This window comes from Pleurodeles waltl, chromosome 8 (assembly GCF_031143425.1).
Source record: "Pleurodeles waltl isolate 20211129_DDA chromosome 8, aPleWal1.hap1.20221129, whole genome shotgun sequence".
Classification (NCBI taxonomy): Eukaryota; Metazoa; Chordata; class Amphibia; order Caudata; family Salamandridae; genus Pleurodeles; species Pleurodeles waltl.
This window is the reverse complement of record NC_090447.1, coordinates 1,450,424,173-1,450,442,060: the sequence shown is the minus strand read 5'-3', so window position 1 is coordinate 1,450,442,060 and position 17,888 is coordinate 1,450,424,173. Positions and strand designations below refer to the sequence as shown.

Genomic DNA, 17,888 nt, shown 5'->3' with positions numbered 1-17,888 from the left:
TCTTCTGTGTTCTTCTGTGTTCTTCTGTGTTCTTCTGTGTTCTTCTCTGTTCTTCTCTGTTCTTCTCTGTTCTTCTCTGTTCTTCTCTGTTCTTCTCTGTTCTTCTGCTCTTCCGATCTTCTGTGCTTCTGTCTTCTGTTCTTCTGTCTTCTGTTCTCCTGTCTTCTGTTCTCCTGTCTTCGGCTCTTCTACCTCCTCCGTCTTCTTCCCCCGAGCCTGCCCTCCTGCTCCTTCCTCATCCCCCTCCCTCACTCGCCTCCCCCTCTCTCACCCCTAGCTAACCCGTTCGCTATCTACCTCCCTCACTCCTCCTATCTTCCTATCTCTCTAGCTCCCTATCTCACTATCTAACTCCCCCACTCTCCACCTCCTCCTACCTACCTATCTGTCTATCTATCTATTTCCCTATCTATCGACTTCTCTATCTATTTTCTCTATCTATTTCTCTATCTCTCCCCCCCTCCCGCCACCCCCTCTACTACCTATCTCCCTATCCTCTCACTCTACCTCTCTCCCTCACCCACCTCTACAACCCCCCCTCCCCTATCTTCACAACCCTACTCCTATCTCTCTCCCTAATCTCCAAACCTCCTAACACTCACCCTCCTCCACCCTAAACCCCCTCCCCCAGCTCCTCTCACTCTACCTGTCCCCCCCCCTCCCTCGCGCTTTCCCGCCGCGACCTCCTGCACGCCCCCGCCCCCCAGCTCCCATTCGCCCCCAGCTGACCCCTCCCCCCCCCTCCTACCTCTTATGGCGGCCGCTGCGCGACAGTGGTAGCGACCCTTGACCCAAGGGTAGGTCGCTCCCCCTGCCGCTGCAGCTCCTCCAAGTTCCCGAGTTCCTGTGTTCCTGAGACCCACCTAACTGTAAGTACCCCCCTCCTCCCAGCCCCTCGCCCTGCCCCGCGCCACTCACCTTCTCTTCTGCTCCTGCTTCTTTTCCTCCTCTCTGTCTCTCCCTCCTCGCTCCCCCTCTGCAATCTTCTTCTGTGTTCTTCTGTTCTTCTGTTCTTCCCTTCTGTTCTTCTGTGTTCTTCCGGTCTTCTGTGTTCTTCTTCTCTGTTCTTCTCTGTGCTTCTGTGTTCTTCTTCTCGGTTCTTCTGTGTTCTTCTGTGTTCTTCTGTGTTCTTCTGTGTTCTTCTCTGTTCTTCTCTGTTCTTCTCTGTTCTTCTCTGTTCTTCTGCTCTTCCGATCTTCTGTGCTTCTGTCTTCTGCTCTTCTGTCTTCTGTTCTTCTGTCTTCTGTTCTCCTGTCTTCTGTTCTCCTGTCTTCGGCTCTTCTACCTCCTCCGTCTTCTTCCCCCGAGCCTGCCCTCCTGCTCCTTCCTCATCCCCCTCCCTCACTCGCCTCCCCCTCTCTCACCCCTAGCTAACCCGTTCGCTATCTACCTCCCTCACTCCTCCTATCTTCCTATCTCTCTAGCTCCCTATCTCACTATCTAACTCCCCCACTCTCCACCTCCTCCTACCTACCTATCTGTCTATCTATCTATTTCCCTATCTATCGACTTCTCTATCTATTTTCTCTATCTATTTCTCTATCTCTCCCCCCCTCCCGCCACCCCCTCTACTACCTATCTCCCTATCCTCTCACTCTACCTCTCTCCCTCACCCACCTCTACAACCCCCCCTCCCCTATCTTCACAACCCTACTCCTATCTCTCTCCCTAATCTCCAAACCTCCTAACACTCACCCTCCTCCACCCTAAACCCCCTCCCCCAGCTCCTCTCACTCTACCTGTCCCCCCCCCTCCCTCGCGCTTTCCCGCCGCGACCTCCTGCACGCCCCCGCCCCCCAGCTCCCATTCGCCCCCAGCTGACCCCTCCCCCCCCCTCCTACCTCTTATGGCGGCCGCTGCGCGACTGCGCAGCGGGCGCGCGCAGCGGGCACGCCGCTGGCGTGCCGGAGGCGCGCCAGAGGCAAGCCCGTCTGCGCCCGTCCGCGCCTGGCCCGCGCCCAGCGCCACGACCCCTGGTCCCCAGCTCCCCCAAGCCCCGCTGATCCGCTACGACCCCACCACCCTCCACGCCCTCAACCCAGGGCGCTCCAAAACCTGCTTCCTAGCTCACCCCAAACGCACCCATGGACCCTTCGCCTGCAACTCCTGCAAACGCATCTTCCACCACGCAACTACCACGACCACAAGCCCACGCGCCATCAACCACCTCAAGTGCATCCTGGTCAACGCTCGTTCCGTCCACAAGCACGCCGTTGAACTTTGGGACCTCCTGGACTCCACAGCCCCGGACGTCGCCTTCATCACGGAGACATGGATGAACGCCTCCTCTGCTCCAGACATCGCTACCCGCCATCCCCGAAGGCTACAAGATCTCCAGAAAAGACCGCACCAACCAAGTAGGAGGAGGTGTCGCCATCATCTTCAAAGACTCCATCAGCGTCACCACCTCCACCGAAGACCCCCCCCTCGCCGCTGAACACCTGCATTTTCAGATTCGCACCGACCCAAGGACCACCCTCAGAGGATCCCTCGTCTACCGTCCTCCCGGACCTCGCGCCTCTTTCAGCGACGCCATCGCCGACTTCATCTCCCCGCACGCCCTCGCCTCACCGGACTACATCCTCCTAGGCGACCTCAACTTCCATCTGGAACAAAACAACGACCCCAACACCACCACCCTGCTCGACAACCTCGCCAACCTCGGCCTCAAACAACTGGTGAACACCGCCACCCACATCGCCGGACACACGCTCGACCCTATCTTCTCCGCCAGCAAACACGTCTTCTTCAGCCACACCTCTGCCCTGCACTGGACCGACCACAGCTGCGTCCACTTCACATTCCGACGCGAGACCTCCCACCTCCGCACTCAACCCATCCCTCGTCGACAGTGGAACAAGATCCCTGAAGAGCAACTCTTCTCCGCTCTCGCCGCCAACCAACCCACCCTCACCACCGACCCCAACGACGCAGCTCTCAACCTCACAAACTGGATCTCCAACTGCGCTGACAACCTTGCTCCCCTCAAACGCACGCATCGACAGACCAACACCAAAAAACCTCTCTGGTTCTCTGACACCCTCAAAGAATCAAAGAAAACTTGTCGTGCCCTTGAGAAGGCCTGGCGCAAGGACCACACCGCTGACAACATGACCGCCCTCAAGAACGCTACACGCGAACACCACCACCTGATCCGCACTGCCAAAAGGAACTTTTTCACCGACAGACTAGACAAAAACAGCCACAACAGCAGAGAACTCTTCAGCATCGTCAAAGAGTTCTCCAACCCCAGCGCCAGCGCCAACGCCGTCACGCCCTCACAGGATTTGTGCGAATCCCTCGCCACTTTCTTCCATCGCAAGATCAGCGACCTCCACGACAGCTTCGGACACCAGACCCAACCATACACCACTGAACCCGCTTCCCCGGACATCACCCTCAACAACTGGACCCACATCAACACGGAAGAAACCAAATCCATCATGAACTCTATCCACTCCGGCGCCCCTTCGGACCCCTGCCCGCACTTCATCTTTAACAAAGCCGACGACATCATCGCCCCGCACCTCCAGACCGTCATCAACTCTTCTTTTTCTTCTGCTACCTTCCCCGAATGCTGGAAGCACGCTGAAGTCAACGCCCTACTAAAGAAACCTACGGCTGACCCAAGCGACCTGAAAAACTTCCGCCCCATCTCTCTTCTACCTTTCCCAGCCAAGGTAATAGAAAAGACCGTCAACAAACAGCTGACCACCTTCCTGGAAGACAACAACCTGCTCGACCCTTCACAAACCGGATTCCGAACCAACCACAGCACGGAAACCGCCCTCATCTCAGTCACAGACGACATCAGAACCCTGATGGACAACGGTGAAACAGTCGCCCTCATTCTCCTCGACCTCTCGGCTGCCTTTGACACCGTCTGTCACCGCACCCTAATCACCCGCCTACGCTCCACCGGGATCCAAGGCCAGGCCCTGGACTGGATCGCCTCCTTCCTCGCTAACCGCTCCCAAAGAGTTTACCTCCCTCCGTTTCGCTCAGAACCCACCAAGATCATCTGCGGCGTACCTCAAGGCTCATCGCTCAGCCCGACACTCTTCAATGTCTACATGAGCCCCCTCGCCGACATCGTACGCAAGCACGACATCATCATCACCTCCTACGCCGACGACACCCAACTTGTACTCTCCCTCACCAAGGACCCCGCCAGCGCCAAGACCAACCTACAAGAGGGTATGAAGGACGTCGCAGATTGGATGAGGCTCAGCCGCCTAAAGCTGAACTCTGAAAAAACGGAAGTCCTCATCCTCGGCAACACCCCGTCCGCCTGGGACGACTCCTGGTGGCCCACGGCCCTCGGCACCGCACCGACCCCCGCAGACCACGCCCGCAACCTCGGCTTCATCTTGGACCCTCTTCTCACCATGACCAAGCAAGTCAACGCCGTGTCCTCCGCCTGCTTCCTCACTCTCCGCATGCTCCGCAAGATCTTCCGCTGGATCCCCGCCGACACCAGAAAAACCGTGACCCACGCCCTTGTCACGAGTCGCCTGGACTACGGCAACACCCTCTACGCTGGGACCACCGCCAAACTCCAAAACCGCCTGCAACGCATCCAAAACGCCTCGGCCCGCCTCATCCTCGACGTACCCCGCAACAGCCACATCTCCGCACACCTGAGACACCTGCATTGGCTCCCAGTCAGCAAAAGGATCACCTTCCGTCTTCTCACCCACGCACACAAAGCCCTCCACAACAAGGGACCGGAATACCTCAACAGACGCCTCAGCTTCTACGTCCCCACCCGCCCCCTCCGCTCCGCTGGCCTCGCACTTGCTGCCGTCCCTCGCACCCGCCGCTCCACGGCGGGTGGGAGATCTTTCTCCTTCCTGGCGGCCAAGACCTGGAACTCCCTCCCCACCAGCCTCAGGACCACCCAGGACCACTCCGCTTTCCGGAGACTCCTAAAGACTTGGCTGTTCGAGCAGCGATAACCCCCCCTTTCCCCCCTAGCGCCTTGAGACCCGCACGGGTGAGTAGCGCGCTTTACAAATGCTAATGATTTGATTTGATTTGATTTGATTCTAAATAAGGGAAAGGAAAACAAATGAGAGTAGATGGAACAACTGACTTTTTGACAGCTATTCCATTGCAGTTTAGCTGTAAATCAGGAGGCACTTCATTTCACCAAGTACAGGTTTACATCCAATTAAGCTTTTTATGTACGGAAATGATCTGATTCTATTTGACCAAACTGTAATTGGACTTAATCCCAAAACAAGCAAAATTGTCTTACAATTAACATGTCATAAATTGAGGTTGTGATATTACATAATAATATGTTGGTGCATGGTTAATATTAAAGTAAAATTGAGAAATGGAGAACAAGATAAATGCAATTAAACATATATATTGTTGTAAAGAGCTTAAAAGTTTTGAATGACAGGCATATTAATCTTAAATCACCTTTATCTTTATTTTACCTTATGCTGACCCAAGCTATTGTCAACATAGATTGGATACTTCAGCTATTTTCTAGCACGTTAATTTGAGAGATCTTCTAGGACTGTCTAATTTAACCTTCCAAGCCAGTTCAAGACTGGCGATACATCATGCATGTCCTTACTGGCTGAAATTACAAATCATTACTAGCCATACATTTAATCTGAAGGATTAGTACACCCACTCACACCAGTTCTTGATATGGACGACTATCTAGCAGAAATACAGAATTAACAAAACAGTTCAAAATACAACTTCAAAATTAGGAAGTGGCTGGGGAGGGAAGTGTATTAATGTTACTGAAATGTGGAATGTGAGAACTACTTATTGGTAGGTCCCATGGCAATCAGAAATTACAATGTCCAAAGTGTGTTAATTGGCATCTTTCATCACTGGTGTCCTAAAATCTCCATACTGTGGACCCTGAAACTGTGCATCATGTGCCCCCTTTAGCACTTAACTATGAGGGTAGCAAGGAAGAAAAGGACACAGCTGAGTCTTGGAGTTGCTGTGGCCTAGGAACTCAGAACGTAGCAACACAACATATAACACTGAATACATCAATGTCTAATCATCACGACTTCTGTAAAAAAGAAAGAGTAATTTAATATACACACAACTGAAGGTTACATACATGGTTACAATTTTGTATTAAAGGCAGGTTTAAAAAAACACCTGAAACACCCCTAAATATTTCCAGTATCTTAATGCGCAGAGCGGAATACACTGGGACTGGGAGAAACTTTAAATGTGCCAGAGTAATTAGAGTAATTTTCGGTAATTCCGCATTACTCTTGTGATGCAAAATTACCAAAAGTAAGGGATTAGGCTTGCTGGAGTGATTAGTAGTAATCTGGGGCAAAGATTTTACAGCAGGCGGACAGCACCAACAAACCTAGAGAGCACGAGCAGCTGCTGGCTGCTGCTGTTCGTGTCCTGTTATAATATATTCTATTGTTTCAGTGCAAAATTCATCCTCTGGTCCATTTTGGACACAAAGGGCCATTTTGTGCCAAGAAAATAGTGTTAAATGGTGGATCACACCCCTCACATAATTATGTGTAAATATTAGTTTTGTTGTAATTGCACATAATTACACTAGAGGCAATTACGCCAGTTACACTCACCCCTAGATTACACACTTCATACTGGCTCTTAATAGCTGGCTTCCTGGAGGACAAAGGAACTTCCTTTGGGCATAGAAAGGCTGAAGTGGTGTCAACAGTTTCCTCTTGGAAGGAATTAGTCTTCTGGGAGGGTGAGCGGTTCAGGTATTAAGACAAAGGGCTGAATCGTTAGCTCTTTCTTTTGTAGTGTAGATTACAAAAGGAGAGTTTAGGAACTAATACAATTAATTTCCTGAGTCATCCTAGAATTTCTCTCTATACTCCCAGCAGGAGGAAAATGCAGTTTCTGCACAGAAAGAGTCGAGGAGACCTTATCTCAATGGGGGTCTGGCTGAAAAGGGAGGCCACTGTCTTGCACAGGGAGTAATGCTAGGACCATCTTAAATGATGCATTCACAAATTTGCAGTGAGTTGGGAGAGGAAATTGTAAAAAAGGCATTTCTTTTCGAGGGGAAGTTGACAGGATTGGTTCTAGGGAATTCTCCAATCACTGACTACTGCACAGGATATGACTGACACCTCAACCCCACATCCTCGGAACATCCCTGCACTGGGAAGACACATATGCAAGAAAGAAGACTCTGAGTGTTAAGGAAACAAAAATTAGGAGCCACTGACTTCTGCTGACGCTTACAGACTTCAACTGTTCTAGGTCAAGTGGTTGGCCTCTTTTCGATGCTACAGGGATAAAAAAGGCAGAAGGACTGTGTGCTTTGAAGAAGATCCAGTTGACCAATTTAGGGCTGGACACATAGAGGGTCATTCTGACCCTGGCGGCCGGTGGCCGCCAGGGCCACCGACCACGGGAGCACCGCCAACAGGCTGGCGGTGCTCCAATGAGCATTCTGACCGCGGCGGTTCAGCCGCGGTCAGAAGCGGAAAGTCAGCGGTCTCCCGCTGACTTTCCGCTGCTCTTTGGAATCCTCCATGGCTGCGGAGCGCGCTCCGCAGCCATGAGGATTCTGACCCCCCCTACCGCCATCCAGTTCATGGCGGGAAAGCCGCCATGAACAGGATGGCGGTAGGGGGGGGTCGCAGGGGCCCCCGTAAGAGGGCCCCGAAAAGTATTTCAGTGTCTGCCTTGCAGACACTGAAATACGCGACGGGTGCCACTGCACCCGTCGCACCTTCCCACTCCGCCGGCTCGATTACGAGCCGGCATCCTCGTGGGAAGGTTGTTTTCCCCTGGGCTGGCGGGCGGTTTTACTGGAACCGCCCGCCAGCCCAGGGGAAAACTCGTAATACCCGCCGCGGTCTTTTGACCGCGGCGCGGTAATTTGGAGGGCGGGATCCTGGCGGGCGGCCTCCGCCGCCCGCCAGGGTCATAATGAGGCCCATAGTTCCCTGTCTGGAATGAGACTTGGGGCAATAGTATGCTAAGTACCCTTGGAATGCAACAGGCATGTGCGCCCACTTTGTGTGCCCCGGGGAACTTTGGCATTACCGAAGGGGCTGCAGATGCTTGTGAGGCCCCTTCTATAATACTTATAGCACATATAACACCATCGCTGTCATGAGAGAGCAGTTCCTCATTTGCATGGTGGCATGCATATGAGGAACCACCTTACCTCTGCAGCTGCACCATATTACGGATGCAGGCGCAGGCACAAACTAAGGGCATCTTAGAAGGCACACTCACAGTGTGCTACTGGGAGGTGGGACACTGTTAGTACACCCCCCTGAGGGTGGCCTCATGCACCTCCTAGCCATCCCCTTATAGGTGTGCAGTCACTCACTGCACCTGCCTGCAGGGTAATCTTTGTACCCTCTAAAGTGTCGACAGTTTGCTGCCTGAGCAGAGAAACAGAGTCGCTTGAAAGCAACTGCCCCATATTCCACTAAATGCACTGCCCCCAGGGCAGGACAGGTTCATGGCCAGGGGCAGGGCATTCATCGTAACAGGTAATGCTATCTCGGTCTGTGCCAGGTGCACCTTTTGAAAGGTGGGCCTTGCTGCAAACAGAGAATGTACACCCTATGTATAGTATGAGTCTTGACACTTAAAACCTTGCCCTTAGTACCTTGTGGTTGTAGTAAAAACTGGGAGTGATTTCCCATCAGCTAGAACCAAAACAATTACTATTTCCAAAGATAAAATTTGAGACCATTGTAAGATGACAAAGACACAACAGTGGTAAATAGACCTCAGCTATTTTGAAATCCTGCTTTGCCCTGCTCTGACTTTTTTGCACCCAAACTGAAGGCTTCAGTCAGAACTCAATGAGGGACCCTCGTTGGGTTCAGCATCTTGATTTGCTTTGTGGGAAGATTTTCAGAATCCAAATAAAACTTTGGCAGATGTGACCCATTCCCCACTCCATTCCATCAAATTAATTAGGCCTGACATCTCTCCTATGTTCCGGTGAACCGCAAATATTGACTTTAATTTAATCTTTGTGATTTGTTAGTGATATTTGCCTTAAGAAAGCCATGAAACATTTTTTTCTTTTTTTTCTTTTTACATTTTTCTTGTTTCTTTTAAATTTGTTTGGCAATTTTTTGTGTTGTGTTCTAATTGCAATTGTATTTGTTTAATGCTCTTTGGTACTGTTTCCCTTATCATGAATGTTTCTGTGAAATTTCTTGCTACTTGTGTTTTAGCTACCATGTTTTAAACAGTGATTTACTTAGAACTGTGTTGTGACCTAATCAGTGAGTGTTTATTAAAATGGTAGGGGTACTCCCTTAGAAATTAATAATCCACTTACTAAGAAGAACCTATTGTAAAGAACAGGGATATGTGTTTCTGAAATATATAATTACCGTCTTTATTGCAAACTCATATTTAGGCTTGTTGCCTTCCTTTTTACAGGGTGACAGTGGAGGGCCTTTATCGTGTGACGGTGCTTCCTTTTGGTCATTGGCTGGAATTGTCAGCTGGGGTGAAGGCTGTGGTGATATTTTCAAACCTGGTGTTTACTCAAGTATGACAGAGCTTGTGGACTGGGTACATCTCAAAATGGAGGCAAGTACTGTAAGAGAATAAATGTAGGCAAGAACTGCAAACTCTGGTGGTCATTCTGACTTTGGCGGTATTTTACACAGACCATCGTAGCTGCGGGTGTGAGAAGACCACCATATTACAAGTACTGAAGGATTTCCACCACAATCTGGGAGGAAATCCTTCAGCGGTCATGCTGGCGGTCGGCGGCTCAGAGGTGGTTCCACAGGCGTCATCGCTACGCCAGAAGGACTCTGGCCCCCATATTACGAGCAGTAATACGGCGGGCGGTGTCCTGATGGTGGGGCGCTGCCGGCGGTGTAAGCGCCTGTTCCCGTTCTCTGGCAGATGACCTCCTCGCTTGACAAGGTAAGTCAATCGTCCGACAGGGGAGGGGAGTGGGAGGGTGAGGGTGTTGTGTATGTGTGCGTGAATGTAAGTGTGTATGTGAGTGTGGATGTAAGTGTGTATGCATGTGTGATTGCTGAAGTGAGTGTGTGTTTATATGTTTGTTTGAATGTGTATCTGTTGGTGTGAGTGAATACGGTAATGTGTGCGCATTGGTGAATGTGTGTATGTATGCATGTATGTGGGGTGCGTGTGGGTGTGTGCGCGTGTATGCGTGGGAGGGGGGTGCTGGAGGGGTGCTGTGTTTGAAGAGGGGTCAGGGGAGGAGGGTGCTGTGATTGAAGGGGGTGGGAGGAGGGCGGTTCTGTTTTGGAAGGGGGGGTGTGGTAGTCATCTGCAGGCGACAGGAAATGAATTTCCTGTCACTAGCAGCCTTTCTGACAGGGTTTTTGTGGAGGTGCTACTGCAATAGGAGCCCTGGTGGACAGGCGACTCCTAATACCACTGGTGGACTTTAGTGGACAGTCAGCCCGGAGGTGCTGTCCTCTGGCCCAGCTGTCCTAGCGCCCTGGCAGTACCTGCGGGGATGTGGAGGTTTTGCAGAGGACAAACCGCCACACTCATAATGTGGCGGTCTTCACCGCCCCCGCAGTCCTGGTGGTCTTCGGACCGCAAGGGTCGAAAGGACCACCCATGTTGTCAAATTAATTATTTTTTATGTATTTATACATAAATAAATAAAGTTGTACAGCTAAGTTTCAGCAGCTGTGAAAAATACTAATATTTTGATCAAAGTCATCTCTGTGTTATTTGGGTTACAGACTGACTCAGCAATCCTTTGGAATATATTGAACCCAGTGGCTGACTTCAGTGAACCTCATTCTGGTATACTGATTTATTCTTGCCTAAACCTTCAAATATCCCAGGACATTCTATCACTCCGAATGTTGACTGAAACTATAGCAAACATGCCATGATAGGGTTTACATTTTCCTCAACCATCATTCTTTATTCTTATTTAGGAATTTATAAAGAGTGGTTCTAGAATGTAAGTTCAGATACAGAAATCAGTGGTATTTTGGGACCCAGATGCCTAATCCCAAAGTAAAACAATTAAAAAATATCCACAGTAAAACATTAAAATACTTATGAGCAAAGAGAAGTCCGAGATTAAATTAATGATTATCCCATGAGGAAATCCTGTAAAAACAATTTGCTGACGTCACTCACCTCTCCTTTCTTATCAAGCATAATGTAAAATTCTATATACCCGGAAAGGGAACTTCCATCCTCCACTTCCCATTCGAGTTCCACATTGTGGAAATAAAGTGACTAGTTCAATACATAGTTAATGTACTTTACCACAATACAAATCACAGATGATATAAATTAAAAAAATATCAGGATAGATTAACTTTATGTAAGTTAAGATTCATAGGCACATAATTCATCTTCTTCACATTGTCTTCCCCACTCATATTCCAATCACCTACGCACTTCAGTATTGAGGTTTTCAGCATTCAGCTATCTTTTTCCTGCAAATAAATTTGATTCAATATCCATCAAGCCAGGAGAGCTTAATTACACCTCTTGCGTCTAGTCATTTTTCTTTCTGCCCTTCTAACTGAACCTCTGTTACTTTAACTACCCAATTAATTATGGGATAAAAGGGGCTAGAAGTCAACAGCAAGACCATTGCAGCTTTACATGGTCTCACTCTACCAGCCCTCAAAGAACAAACTGAAAAATGTCTTTGTTCCTTCTCATAACAATGGTAGATTAAGAAAAGAACAATACAATGTATAAAAGTAAAAATAAAAACAATGCTGACACTAGCACATTGGAGGTAATTCTTGTCTCAAGGAAGGACAACTGTGGCATATGATTCAACTCTGAAACAATGGTGGTCGGACATACTAGAAGAAATATTTTACCCAATGATCCCAATGGTATACGGATGGCAATAATGGCAAACTCCTTGCTCTGGCATATCATATCTAATTCTTTGCTTAAGGCGCAACCATGACAAAATGCTGGCCCTGGGACAATCAGATGGTATTTACACATAGGGGCACCCTAGGTCATCTTTAAAGGTTTCATTTGGTTGGGCACACCATGAAAGGACTTGAATATTTAATGAGTGCCTTTTCAGATCCTTTAACTATGTAGAAAATGTATGTGAAGATTGTGCTTTAAATCAAGTTAGCAACTCAATTTTTAAACACTTTTCTCGGGGTAGTACCCCCAAACATATCTTTCTTCACTTGCCCATGCTAGAAACCAAAATCTAAAATAGACATTTGTCTATAATGTGATGGTAGAATAACTATTCAGTTATTATGGATCTTCATCAATGTCAATTATTGTGATATAATCAGGATTATGGCCATGTGACATCATTTTCAGGGTCAAAGGCCATATGATGTCACTTTCTGCAACATCATTAAGGTCAGAGGGAGTGTGGTGTCACTACTGCTACCCTTGACATTTCAGTGAATCGATGTCCATGATGCAAACCTTTACAAAAATAAACAGTGCTCTGTTTTGACCTCAGTGCACAAAGCGATGCAAGACATCAGTTCCAGCTACCCAACCTTCCTAAAGAACAGAATGAAGACTTACCATCTGCGAAGACTAAGAAGATGAATATGAAGTGGCAAGTGAAGATGAATATGTAGTGGCAAGTGCTGCCACATACAGAAAGAATGAAGGCCATAACATTGCAAACATTGACACTGCAGACTCTGATAATGATGAACCAGACACTGAAGACTCTGACGCTAAACCCTGACAAATGTAATTGTCATTGATTAGCATAAAGTGCAAATCTTGACATTGCCCACTGACACATCAGAGCACAATGTGATCTATACTGACAGTAAATAACATAGCACTGCCAAGAACAATGCTGCCTATTAACATTGCAGACCATGATACTGAAGGGACAGCTGTGCAGCTGCAGCTGGTGTCTTTCCTGAAACCTAGCTTCTCAGAGGATAGAGGACATTACTAGAGTCTGAGTCCGAACAATACCACTGACCTGGTCAGTGCATTGCCCTGCCTCCCGTGGCTCCACCCTCTAAGTAGAGCCCTTTCCCTGGCTCCTCTGAACTCCTGACCCCTCTCAGGAGTTCGAGGCCCTCCTCCACCCGCAGGCTTCTGTGTGCCTCATCCCTGGTGTCTAGTGGGAGAGCTCTGCTTTCCTACTAGGCTACCTTCTGCCTCTCTCCTCCTTTTGCTTTGCTTTATGTTGCTCTCTGCTCCACTACTGTTCCTTAGTGCGCCTTTTCCTCGTTTCTCTCTCACTCCGCTCTCTCTCTCTCTCTCTCACTTTCACTTTCACTCTCTCCCCAGCTGCTGCTGCCCCCACGGCCTGCCTCCTTTTTCGTCCCGCCTCTGTTTTCGGCTCCGCCCCCTTTTTTGTGCCGTTCTTGTCCCCTTCCCAACTCCCAGCTGTCCTCTCCTCCTCCCAATCTCCCTACTTAATGGTGGTGGCTGCATGGCTGTGCAGCGGACGAGTGCAGCGGGTGCACCGCTGGCGCACCGAAGGTGCACTAAAGGCAAACCCGTCTGTGCCCGTCCGCGCCTGGACTGCACCTAGCGCTGGACTCCTGGCTCTCATCCCCCCCACCACCACCACAGACGTCTTCACTACGACCCCGCCACCCTCTGCGCCCTCAACACCGGCCGCTCTCACGCCTGCCTTCAAGCCTCCCCACAGACCACCCGCGGTACCTTCTCCTGCTGGAACTGCACCTTCACCAGCCTCCACGCAAACGACCCACCTACCAAGGCAGGATGTAACCATCTCAGATGTATCCTCCTCAACACCCGCTCCATCCAGAAGCACGCAGTAGAGCTACTGAATCTACTCGACTCAGCCTCCCCAGACGTCACCTTCTTGACCGAGAACTGGATGAAGCCCTCCTCAGCGCTTGACATCACCACAGCCATCCCGGACAGCTACAAGATCACCCGCAGGGACCGCTCTAATATACCAGGAGGAGGCATCACCATCATCCACGAGAACATACTCAGGATCACGAAAAACACCAAAGACACCCTCAGCACCGCCAAACTCCCTCACTTACAAATCCACACTGATCCCAACACAACCCTCCAAGGGACCCTTGTCTACAGGCCCCCCGGCCCACAACAGCAGTTCAGCGACTCCATTACCACCGAACTCTACTGGACAGACCACCACTGCATCCACTTCTCCTTCAAGAAACCCACAACACACCACCACCCACAACTAATCCCCCACTGCAGTTGGAACAAGGTCACCAAAGACCAACTTATCGCGACCCTCTCCCAGAACCCACCCATCGACACCACCGACACTGATGCAGCTGCCCGCAACTTCAGGCAGTGGGTCAACACCTGTGCCAATATTCTCTCCCCAATCAAGAATCCCTTCTATAGACACACCGACAGAAAGGCATCCTGGTTTACCGCCGACCTCCAAGAGCCTAAGCAAAGCTGCTGAAGACTTGAAAGAAAGTGGCTCCAAGATCAGACTCTGGACAACCACACAGCCTTCAAAAATGCCATCCACAGACACCACCAACTCATCCGAGCTGCCAAAAGAACTGCCTTCAAAGACCGAACCAAAACAATGCACACACCCACAAGGAACTCTCCAACCCCAGCTCCAACGTCAACAGCATCCCGCCATCCCAAGACCTCTGCGACTCCCTAGCCTAATACTTCCACAGCAAGATTGCAGACATCCACTACAGCTTCAGCACCCAGACCCCCCTGACAACCACCAACACCACAGATTCACCTCCGACCAACCTCCTGCTCTCCTGGACCCCTGTCAACGAGAACGACACCATCGAAATCATGAACACCATCCACTCCGGCTCTTCATCTGACCCCTGCCCTCACCACATCCTCAACATAGCGAGCTCAGTCATCGCACCTCAACTATGGAAGATCATCAACACCTCCTTTGAGTCCGCCACCTTCCCGGAGAGCTGGAAACACGCCAAGATCAACGCCCTCCTCAAAAAACTCAAGGCGGACCCAAAGGACCTCAAGAATTTCCAGCCTATCTCCCTGCTCCCCTTCCTGGCAGAAGTAATCAAGAAGGCCGTCAGCAGACAACTAACCCACTTCCTAGAGGTGAACCGCACCCTGGACCCTTCCCAATCCGGATTCAGCAGCAACAACAGCACCAAAACCGCCCTCATCGCCGCCACTGACGACATCAGAACCATACTGGACAGCAGCGAAACCACAGCCCTCATCCTCCTGGACCTCTCGGCTGCAATTGGACACCGTCTGCCACCACACCCTACACTCACGCCTCAGCAATGCTGGAATCTGCGACAGAGCCCTGGACTGGGTCACCTCCTTTCTCACCGGCAGAACACAGAGAGTCTGCCTCCCCCCATTCTGCTCGGGGGCCACAGAAATTATCTGTGGCGTACCCCAGGGTTCGTCCCTCAGCCCGACCCTCTTCAACGTCTACATGGCCCCACTTGCTAACATCGCCCAATCCCACAACCTCAACATCATCTCATACGCCGACGACACCCAGCTGATCCTCTCCTTCACCAAGGACTCCGCCAAGACCTACCTCCATGAAGGAATGAAGGCCATCACGAATGGATGAAGAGCAGCTGCCTCAAACTCAATTCCGACAAGACAGAAGTCCTCATCTTCGGCTCCACCCCCTCCGCATAGGAAGACTCCTGGTGGTCTGCCACTATCAGAACCACTCCGACTCCCACCAGCCCCTCATGCAACCTCGGATTCATCTTGGAACCCTCACTATCCATGTCCCAGCAAGTCAATGATATCTCCTCCTCCTGCTTCAACACCCTCCACGTGCTCCAAAAGATCTACAAATGGATACCCATTGAAACCAGAAGAACAGTGACCCAAGCCCTTGTAAGCAGCAAACTGGACTACAGCAATGCCCTCTGTGCAGGAACCACGGCCAAACTCCAGAAGAGGCTGCAACGCATCCAGAACACCTCTGCATGCCTCATCCTGGACATCCCCGCCACTGCCACATCACAGACCACCTGAAAAACCTGCACTGGCTCCCAGTCAACAAGAGAATCACCTTCAAACTCCTCACCCACGCTCACAAAGCACTGCACAGCACCGGACCAGAATATCTCAACAGATGACTCTCCTTCTACACCCCGACACGGCATCTCCGCTCTGCTGACCTCACCCTCGCAACCTTCCAATGCGTCCGCAGAACTACAACCGAAGGTAGATCATTCTTGCACCTCGCCGCCAAAATGTGGAACACTCTTTCCACCCACCTGCGCCACACCAAAGACCTCCTTACCTCAGGAAACTTCTCAAGACCAGGCTGTTCAAGCAGTAGCAACACCTCCTCCCCACCCTCCCCCTCCCCTCCTCAGCGCCTTGAGACCCTCACAGGTGAGTAGTGTGCTTTACAAATCCCTGATTGATTGATCTGAAAGGAAGAGCTGTCTCCCTGTCCTGAAGCACCTGGATCTGCTTGAGAAAAAGACAGTAGGAGTGAGCCATCCCTGCAGGAGGTGTTGACTACCAGGGTGAGCAAGAAGCAGCGGAATCAGGAGCTGTGGGTCCGTCCTCCCAGAAGAGACTCAAGTGAGTGCAACAAGGATGCTACTGAACAAGAGCATTGCTTCTCTTGCTAACAATGAACTATGCTTTGGTACTGTCCTGAAGTGTGCCCAAAGTGGAATGCACCCCTGGGATTCCAAAGCGGTGGGACCATCACACTGCTGAGTCTTCCAAAGTGGACTGTGCCTCTGTGAACTGAACCTGGCCGTTGCAGTGGAACTTTCATGAAGTATGCCTGAAGCAGACTGAGCTACTGTGATTCTAATGTGGCAGGGCCGTGTCTCGGGTGAAGTGTGCCCAAGCGGGCTGCGCTGCTGATATCATGAACATTGTGGTCCCTTAAAGACTAAGGTGGTCATTACAACCCTGATGGTCGGTGTTAAAGCGGCGGTAAGACCGCAAACAGGCCGGCGGTAAAAAAATTTCAATTACGACCGTGGCGGAAACCGCCAACAGAGACAGCCACTTTAACCCTCCGACCGCCACGGCGGTACAAACAAACAGCTTGGGGGTCACCGCCAACAGACAGGCGGGAGACAATGTACCGCCTACACTGTTATGACAGGCCAATCCGCCTCCTTTTCTGGGGTGGATTCACCGCGGATAAAAACACGGCGGAAACAGGAATCCGAAGGGAAAACGCTCACCTCTACACACCCCACGAGGAACTAGTCCACCATGGAGCCGGAAGTCCAAATTCTCCCTGTGATAGTCTTCCTGCTCCTCTACCAGGAGCACGAACGCTGGCGGCGAAGACCACGTTGAGTACTGCACCTACGACACAGGGGAGGGGGGGAGGGAAAAAACAGTGACACACACACACGCAACACCCCCACCCCCACCCTCACCCACTACAACACATACACTAATGCATATCAAAACATCACAGTTACACCCCCCAAGCCCCCTGGAAGAATGCAAAGACAATAGAAAATGAGTGTAACCATTGTAATATATTAAAAGCAAGTAGGCAGAAATATATATATACACCATGTACATAATATATACCAAGCATAGTAGTCCAGGTAGTGATCTAAGAAAGTCCGTGGAACACTGGGACCACACGGTATGGGCGAGGCCCACACAAGATCCCCGACCATGACGGAGAGAACACTGCAGGGCCATCAGACAGCAACTAAACAGGCACCTCAGGGGGAGGGAAAGGGGGGGCACCTCAGCCGCTTGAGTGCACAATGCCAAATCCATGAGGGGCCACATGCCCACTGCTCCATCCTGGGGAGTGCAAAGTCACAGTCTCTCAAGTCTCTACAGTGGGTGGGTTGCCCACTGTTCAATCCTGGGGAGTGCAAAGCCACAGTCTCTCAAGTCTCTACAGTGGGTGGGTTGCCCACTGTTCAATCCTGGGGAGTGCAAAGCCACAGTCTCTCAAGTCTCTACAGTGGGTGGGTTGCCCACTGCTTTATCCT

The 17,888-nt window shown here is 50.6% G+C and overlaps 1 protein-coding gene across 1 annotated transcript in view; it reads right to left on the bottom strand.

Moving 5' to 3' along the window:
- LOC138249609 (trichohyalin-like) overlaps window positions 1-17,888 on the bottom strand; it is a gene marked incomplete at its 3' end in the record, with an annotated part of 239,489 nt that overhangs the window by 181,119 nt on the left and 40,482 nt on the right. The window lies entirely within an intron of this gene.